This window comes from Pleurodeles waltl, chromosome 6, assembly GCF_031143425.1.
Source record: "Pleurodeles waltl isolate 20211129_DDA chromosome 6, aPleWal1.hap1.20221129, whole genome shotgun sequence".
Lineage (NCBI taxonomy): Eukaryota > Metazoa > Chordata > Amphibia > Caudata > Salamandridae > Pleurodeles > Pleurodeles waltl.
Genome location: NC_090445.1, coordinates 777,985,166 through 777,992,794, shown reverse-complemented (window position 1 = coordinate 777,992,794; position 7,629 = coordinate 777,985,166). Strand labels below are relative to the sequence as shown.

Sequence of the window (7,629 nt, the reverse complement as noted above, 5' to 3'; positions counted from 1 at the left end):
TCATCTAGTTGATAGATCTTTGGAAAAACTATTCCCAAATAACATGTCCCATACCATCCCTTTGGAAGACGGTAATAAGCACTAAGTCCACAAATATAATAGACCCCTGGGATCGCTTGATCCATTCCATTTAACATGAACGTCCATTTATTCTGAAACAAAAACACATGCTTACACTCACTTGTTCCCACAAACACATTGTCATAGTATGACTTTGGCCGTGTAATGCAAAGCTTTCCTACATGTTTCGCATCTAAAGCTAGCTTCCCTTGATCTCTAACCCCATTGTTGCTATTACTAAGGAATGTTCGTTGCTGCAAGCCCTTTTCTAATTTCCCCTTTAGAACCCACCTTCTATCTTCAGTGTGATCTAGAAAGCTCTTTTCTACAAATGTAAGCAAGCATGTCAAATTATTGCAGTGTGCATATGATGTACTAATTGTCATTCTAGGCTCAAAGAAACCCTTAATCAGCTTTATGGCATAATACGTAGCTACACTATTCAAATCTTCTATGATAGGTACATAAGAGAACACTAAATCATAGTTTGAGTAAAAATATTGCACTTCTTCTTGATTATAAAAAAGCGTTAGTAGCATACTACAACTAATCCCGTACGTTAATGGTAAGCTGTGATGTGTAACTCCCTCTTGGGCTGAAAGAGGAATTTGTGTATACACATAACAAGTCTTCCCATCCATAGAGTCAACATACTCACTCAGCAAGCGATAGAAAACATTAGTAGACAGCTCCCCTTTTGTATTAGTTTTGTCATGCAAATACTTTGTATCCTGCTCAAACCTATCCCACGGTGTCAGTGTAGCAGTCTCAGAAACTGTAGCATTGTTAGCTTCAATTTCATCCACCAAACGCATTTCCACAAATATAGCTATAATGAATATCACACATACAACACCCAAAGCAATACCCAAATATTTGCAACGCTTATTCCCCTCAATGTCATCTCCTGATCTAGGCATGATCTGTAAAGAATCAGAAAGTAAAGTACTATAAGTAAACAACTAATTTGAGGATGGTTAGTAATTCTCTTTTCCTCCGCAAATCTAAGCAAAATCTTTCTTCAGCAAGTATTTTCAGCTTCCTCATTCACTCCAGGGTCTTTGTCAAATCCAGGTTAGCAGCTCGTCATAATCGCTTTTCAAAGTCAATTCAGGTTAACAGTGTCACATCCGGTAATTTTCATTAGTCTCTTTTCTCAGGTTTCCCTTTATTCAATTTCAGCTTCACACAGTCTCTTTTACTTGTAGTCAATTTCAAGTACCATAATATTGACCTGGAACTTCTTGATCAAAACAGAATGCCAAGAATTCTTGTTGCCACTCAGCTGACATTGCATAAGCCCATTCAGGACCCGCGTATCTTCTGTTTGCTATTCTTTTTCTTTTCAACTTGCGATCACCTTGCAATTCTCTTTCACTCAGATCTTCTTTCCTTGTGGTATCGACCCCTTCCTCTATTGTTTCATTAATCACTACTTTCCCTTTTGCAGTTTGTGGCTCCGGCCACTTGTCTCCTCTCAGTGCCCTTTTACTGGTTGGCTTTTCAGGTTGATGTTCACTGCCCTCCTCTTGTGCTATGGTGTTTTCTCTTGCTGGCTCTGCAAGTGGCTCAGGAGGAGTCTGAACGCTTTGACTTCCTTCTGCCTCAACTCCTTCGCCTTCTGGGTCTGTCAGGGGTTCAACTTCATACCTGCATCCGTCTGCTTCTGGGAGAACCTCTCTTTGGATCGGTTCTCCTGGTGCCCCAGTTGAGATAGACTCACCGTCACCCTTCTGGATCTCGTTTGCTGTTCGAGTGGCCAAGCCGTCCTCAAAGAGCTCTCCTTCAGTCTCACTTCCCCTTTGATTACTCTCCGGCCCTGAGACTTCCTTTTTTGCAGCTATTATTTTCGACAACTCACGTTCCTCATCAGTTGGACACGTCACCTTCTTTGTGTGACTGGCATGGATCCAGTTTGGAATTCCCGCACATTTCACAGCAGTAGTAGTTGTCAGTATCACTTGATACGGCCCCTTTCAACGTGGCTCCAAACACGACTTCCTCACGTGTTTCTTGACAACAACCCAGTCACCAGCTTTCAGATTGTGACCTGGATCATTTATCGATGGCAATGTGGTTGCCTCCACCTGGTGAGAGAAAGAGCGGACCACGTCAGCCAGACCCTTGCAGTAGTCCAACACCATATCATCAGTGATATTCACAAGAGCATTCGCAGGCACGGCGGGCAGTCTCATAGCTCGACCCATAAGAATCTCATGAGGAGATAGTCCTGTTTTCTTGTTGGGTGTATTTCTCATTGGCATTAGCACTAAGGGCAATGCATCTGGCCATTTTCGCCATTCTAGACTTCAAGGTACCATTCATCTGTTCCACTAGTCCTGAGGCTTCAGGACGGTAGCTACATTGCAACTTTTGTTCAATGTTCAATGCTGCACACAAGAGCTTAACCACCTCATTGTTGAAGTGACTTCCTTTGTCTGATTCTAAAGAGATTGGGAACCCGAAACATGGTATCAATTCCCTAAGCAGCAACTTCGCTACTGTGAGACTGTCATTCCTATGGGTAGGGTAAGCTTCAATCCAATGACTAAAGATGCACACAATCACCAACACGTATCTCAGACCTCCACACACAGGCATTTCAATAAAATCCAATTGCATTCTGCTAAATGAACCTCCTGCTCTCCCAATGTGGCTCAAATTCACCATGGTCCCTTTCCCTGCATTCATCTGCTGACAGATGATGCACCTGTGACAAATTACTTCTGCAGCTTGTCTGAATTTCGGATTGAACCAATCAATTTTTAACAACCTGATCATGGTGTCTCTCCCAATATGTGCTTGACCATGGTAAAACCTTGCAAACTGTAACAAGAGACTGTTTGGCAAAACCATTTTCCCCTCGTCTGAAACCCACAAATCATCAGGTCTTAGTACACATTGCATTTTAAGCCAAGAGCGTTTCTCTTCTCTGCTGGCACGTCCCTGCAACAATTTTAGTTCTTCCATTGTGTCAACCACCCTCAATGCGTAACCTGTGCATGTCTCATTTTCAGTTTCAGGTAACAATTCCCACTGATCTTTGAACGATATACAGTTCAATGCACAAAACCTTGCGACTTGATCTTCATATCCGTTTCCCATTGACACAAAGTCTTGTGATTTCACATGAGAGCTGCATTTCACTATGGCAATTTCAAGAGGTAACTGAATTGCATGCAACAACTCCTTAATTCTTTCGCCATTTTTTACTGGAGAACCAGAAGAGGTCATGAAATCCCTCCTGAGTCATTACTCCCTGGTCACATACACTAGGCTTACCCTGCGCATACAGCGGTACTGGCGGACCAACAGTGATTGGCAAAGACATAGCAGCTGGTGCCTGTCCATTTCCCAGACCCTGTGGAGCACTGACTCCCATGGCTTGATTCATTACAGGTGCTGTAACTGACTGCAGTCCTGTGACCGAAGTGTAATTCAGAGCCACCTGTTGCTGCGGCTGTGACAGCAAATGTGGGGTTGGCTTAATCTGCACTAACTTCGATCTCGTGTATACTGAATCAGGCTCAACGTTTATTTTGTTTTTGGGTGTTTTGAGGGTGGAGCGCATGAGACAAGAGAAGAGATTAACTCGGCTGGCCTTGCTGAGCATATAGCAATAATGTTATATATATACTGAGTATGGGGCTGGCATCTTTCATTTTTACGGATAATATGATAATTATGAGAATTTCTACAAAGTGATGGCTGCGTCATTTACACAATACAATACCATCACTTTAATGTCACCTTGACATGCACTTGGTGTTTACAGACAATAATGACAGTTCTGGTAAACAATAAAGCACCAACATTCTAACTAAAGACGCAGCGGCTAGATGTACATAGAGATAAGCCACATGTGGCGATTAATCTTGACTGACAGCAAGAACACAAATCTGCATGAGACACAGGGCAAGAATGTTAGGCAGCAAGAACTCTCTGCAGCAAAACTCAAATGTGAATTAGGAAGCTTGCACACTGCACAGTTACCGTCTAGTGCCTCAATGATATGCTGTCATATCTATGAAGCCCAGGGATATATTCGCGGGGTGTGCATAATGGTCAGACATTTACCCTGGTTCTTGCTCCATTAAAAATAGAGTATGTTGCTTTTTCATGCATAGCTGACAAGTTTCCTAGGTCCATGTGTGACCAGCTACTCCAGTCCAGATTTTTCTTTGCAGTCTGGCACTGGCAATCTATGATTGCTAATGGGCTAAGCAAGACTACAAGACCCAAGAATGCAAAGGAAAACGTGCTGAGCAGTGAGTCCCAATGAACCTGGGAATCTTGGAGGGCTGTTCACGAAGGGCAGCAAACCTGAGCTGAGCAACCATGAATCTGAGTGCATGACCTCTTAAGTTTCAATAATTTTTCTCTGGTTTTAACACTGCTAGTCACAGCATATGTCTCAAGAGCTCTACTTAAAATACCATTATTGGTCTACATATAGAGTTTACCAAAAATGCCATAGAGACTTGCAGCGGCACATCCGCACATTTCAGTGTGAAGAGCTCGATATTTTTAGGTCGAGCGTTAGCCTTCGGCCTGCTGTGTACTAAAGTATACAATAGAGTGAGTTCCAGCATTTTGATTTGTTAGTTCTAGTGCCCTTAAAAATCCTTGCTTGCTAGTGGTCAGTTCTGCCTCTTTGTCCTGCCTTTTTTCACTTTGGCCGCAGCACAAGGTACTGTGTAATTACGTAATGTCCTGTTTATCTCTTCTGTAAGAGACTTTTTTTGGCATTTGCCTGTTTCACCTCAACAGTGTGGGTGCTTGTTTAGTCCCTCCTTCCCACCAGCTCCCTCTGTAAACATAAACCAACATCAGAGGGGGGCTTTTCCAGGGCCAGCTCGCCCTCGCTCTCTTTATTTTCAGTCTGTGTGGCAAGAAAAGTCCACTCAGTAATTTACAATGCTCGGAGCTCTAATTCGAGCAAACACGAGAGCATTGCATTCCCCCACCCCCAGCTTTGTAAACTCCTAACCTGACTTTTCTTGTCACACAAATAAAAAAAACGCAGCGCTATCACGCTGCGTTTTTGTTTCTTCTCATTTGCGTGGCAAGAAAAGTCTGGTTAGGAGTTTACAACGGTAATAGCTCTAATTCGAGCAAATGCGTGACCCGTTGTATTGAAAATGCTCGTTAAATGCTCTGGGTTACGTCCGATTCTCTCATCTTCACAGGCTGCAGCAGCCCCTCCCCAACCTAGCACGACTATCAGACGGCCCCTCTCACACACTCAATTACAATGGACAACCCTGACCTGACACAGCATGTGCTGCTCCTCCTTGGACCCCTCCGTAGGGCATGACAAAGAGGAGCACCAGGGGAGACGCTGCTTCTGAACAGCAGCATTCATTCTCCCCTCCCAAGGACGATTAGTTGCTGCTATGCAGGAGTTCTCTCTTCTTTATCCCACTGAGTGGCGACACCTCCATTCCCTCTGGCTGGGAGAAATATCTCTTCTACACTACCTTAACAAATCCAGAAATAAACGGGAGGGCAAGCCCTCTTGCACTTTTTTCACTTAATGAAGAGGCTCTGTCACTCTGTAAGTGCCATCTGCAACATATTCGCCATGCCTTACAGGCCGAAGGTGGCCAGTCTTTTCTTTATTTTTGTCAAACCAGGGTCTCACAGAAAGTATTTAGGAGTTGTTGAACAAATCAGATCTTTCATCATGGAATCCTTTCTCAAACAACATGCAAAATAATGCCCCCTCTTACAATACAAGTGAAACTGAAAGAGACAGAGGTCTGTAGTTTAATGCTTAGGACGCAACAGTGAGTAATGTGCTCTCTGCTGGGATGTTTTCCTATGTTGAACAGGTTTTATTCTGCACACGCCCTGCTCACCCATTTTTTCTGTGGTCGATAAATTGATCGTTAAGTTAATGACACCTCTTACAGTGACATGAAATGCCGGAAAATGCTTTGGAATGCTTTTACAACAACTCAAATTGTACACAACTTTCCTCTTTTTATTCCCTGTTTCTGGAATGGTCTGCTTTTGGACTCTGTTACACTAGTGTCTGCAACTCATTTCATTCTTCCACACCGATTACATCATCGTGCTTTTATCACATTTCCAACACAATGTGCTGATTTTTTCCATTTGGTTGCCAATAGTGGGCTCAAGCACTATTTCTTGGGGGCTAAGGCTTATTCATGGCACAAGTCTTAAAGAATATAAGTGGGGGGACTGACCAAGTTAGACACTATGCAAGTGACATCACGGCACATGACACCACAGCGTGTGAAATCGCACCTGAAATCACAGGTAGTGGCATCACAACCCATGACCTGACAGGAAATAACATCACAAGAAGTGATATCTGATCTTAAGACCTCATGCATATTCTTACCGCAAGAGCAAATGTTTTCTTCAGCTTGGACCAATTGTAAAGTGCAGAATAATTGTAAGTTTTCCTTTGGAAAATGTGTATTTTAGTGTTATTGCTGTTCTTTTTTATTTCTTGTTTTAAGAAGGAAATAAAAAGTGGAAAATGAAATTAGCGAGGAAGCTGTGTAATTGAGCTAAGACGTGCAGCACCTAGTGTCTGCGAGAGGCGAAATGTCTACAGCACCTGGTATTCCCAGGCAGTCTCCGATCCAAGTACTAACCGGGCCCGACCCTGCTTAGTTTCCGAGATCAGGTGCATTCAGGGTGGTATGACCGAAGGCAGGAAAAGCTGTAGTTTCAAGCCCACCACCCAGAACCTGCTGCTCTTAATCACACCTGCACAGGCTACCCTTGGGAAGTCGGACATGCGCTCACTGCCGGAAGCCCAATGCCCCAACCCACATGGAACACCAGTTTTAGGGTCGAGCCTGCGTCGCATGCGTTTCGCTTGCGAGACACATTAATAGTTTGAAAAGGGCTCGGAGTCCTGCCCATGTCACGTCTGTGTCTCTCATTGGTTCGTGGGCTTGCCTTTCAAAATCTGCTTGCTTTCATTAGTGGAAGGCATGCATACATCATGCCTGTTCCGGTGCTTAGCCCTCCTCAAGTGCAGCGACCAAGTACTGAAAACATGCGAGGCTCGCTGTTTTCCGTCTGGTTTGTGGACTACTTTTTATCTTTTTTCGCGGCACGATCTCACTTGGCAGAAGTCGAGCGCTTTGCATGACATTGACCCTGTTACATAGTTAATTGCACTTTTGCCTGTTACGTAGATAATTGCACTTTTGCCGAAAGGTTTAATGTGGCAAAAAAAGTCTGGTGGTTGGGAGTTTACAACTGCTAATAGCTCTAACTTGGAGAAATGTGAGACCTGTTGCATTGCAAATGCTTGTTTAGTGTAGGATTTAGTAGTAAATGCAGAAGGGTTACAGGGAGGTTGTGGGGAATTGAGGAATAATTATTACTTGTCCAGTAGAAACTCTGGCCTCTTTTAATTTAGTTTGAACTAATAAAGGCCCCACACATAGAGCTGGCCACGCCATTGATGCCATTTTATCCAAGGTATTGATTAGGTGGGAGACTCCCGGTCCAATGTCCTGGAAGGACAATTCCTTGCTTCCATTCTCTTGGCACATCGACTGTCTGAAGGAATTCCGACCT

The 7,629-nt window shown here is 43.6% G+C and overlaps 1 pseudogene; it reads right to left on the bottom strand.

Annotated features, from left to right (window-relative positions):
* Positions 1 to 6,640: 6,640 nt before the first annotated feature.
* On the bottom strand, positions 6,641 to 6,749 carry LOC138302316 (5S ribosomal RNA; annotated as a pseudogene).
* Between the last annotated feature and the right edge of the window lie 880 nt (positions 6,750 to 7,629).